This window comes from Rhipicephalus microplus, chromosome X (genome assembly GCF_043290135.1).
Source record: "Rhipicephalus microplus isolate Deutch F79 chromosome X, USDA_Rmic, whole genome shotgun sequence".
Classification (NCBI taxonomy): domain Eukaryota; kingdom Metazoa; phylum Arthropoda; class Arachnida; order Ixodida; family Ixodidae; genus Rhipicephalus; species Rhipicephalus microplus.
This window is the reverse complement of record NC_134710.1, coordinates 470,482,021-470,483,392: the sequence shown is the minus strand read 5'-3', so window position 1 is coordinate 470,483,392 and position 1,372 is coordinate 470,482,021. Positions and strand designations below refer to the sequence as shown.

The following is a 1,372-nucleotide window of genomic DNA, read 5'->3' as shown; positions in this document are numbered from 1 at the left end:
CGCCGCAGCCGGGATTCGAACCCGCGACCTGCGGGTCGGCAGCCCAGTGCCTTAGCCACTAGACCACCGCGGCGGGGCAAGCAGAGCACGTTTATCTTGCCGGAGAACATTTTTACTGGTATGGAGTAAATTTAGCGGCTGAGGTGGAAGGAGAATGGCTGGAAGGTTTTTGTCTGGAGAGCAGTGCGCCTGCTGGTCAGCAGCAATGTTGTGTGGGTTCGCAGCATGGCCTTGAATCCAATGTACTTTTACGCAAGTAGCCGTATTATGGTTCAGCTTATGAATCGCCTCGCAGATCTCTGTCGCCTTGTGTACTTTCTTGAGCTCCTTAATAGCTCCTAAGGAATTAGTGTATACGTCAATATGCTTAAATGTGGGCAGCTTAGAGGTAGCATCCTGCATTGCGTCATGGATGGCTTGAAGCTCCATCACAAGAGGAGTGGCTTCCATAGATAGATAAAGCTGGTGGTCTATGACAAAAGTATGCGTAGTACTCAGGAATGATGTCCTTCCGCTGTCTTGTAGGATGGCAGCATCTGTATATAGTTTGAAGCTATTAGCACATGGGGCCTCGATGATGGAGCGTTCGCCAGTTGTAGATGATGTATCAGAACGCCGTAACTTTGTTGTTTTATTAGATGTGATGGTGGTGAATTCCCAAGGAGACATAGACTCGGGCCGGTTGTCAATGCGAGAGCCACGTTGAAAGGGAGCATGCAACGCAGCAACAACCGGTACAAGTTGCCTTTTGATTTCACGAGATTTTTTTTTGCGTAATCTGCTCTGCAATTGTGTTAAGCTGGGCATGCTCCTGTAAAGTTGGTATGGGAGTGATGGGAGGTAACGCTGTTATTGTACGTATAGCATCACGGTTAAAAGTCTCCAACTGTGCCAACTGGGCCAAAGTTAAACGTTGAAATTGCACCTGGTATAAAATTCTTGGCTGCAGAAGAGAGTGGACGAGCTGTCGAGCTACACGTGTACGAGCTCTAGCTGCTTTCGATGCAATGCGGTGAATCAGATAAAGGGTTTTTTTGTAGAACTCTGTCTGGCTTTTGAAGCCAGTGCACTCCACTGCCGGACTGATTAATATCAAGACCTAGTATGCGGATTTCCGAAGCCTCAGGAATGGTCACTGCACCTAGTGTAAACGTAAAGGGACACTGCTTGATTTTTCTGCGTCCTGCTTTGTTAGCTACCTGAACATAGCATGATTTTTGGGTGGACATATCTGACCTTGCGTTCCGAGTGTAGCTCTGAAGAAAACCAATGACTTTCTGAAGCTGTTGTGTTTGTCTTGAGACGTCTTTGTGTACATACCATAAAGCCACATCATCAGCGTATATCAGATATCTCACGTCTGGAATTCGAT

At 47.2% G+C, this 1,372-nt stretch overlaps 1 non-coding gene across 1 annotated transcript; it reads right to left on the bottom strand.

The window, feature by feature from the left end:
- Positions 1 to 73, bottom strand: TRNAG-GCC (transfer RNA glycine (anticodon GCC)). The gene has a single exon. It is a non-coding gene; the product is annotated as a tRNA-Gly (tRNA).
- Between the last annotated feature and the right edge of the window lie 1,299 nt (positions 74 to 1,372).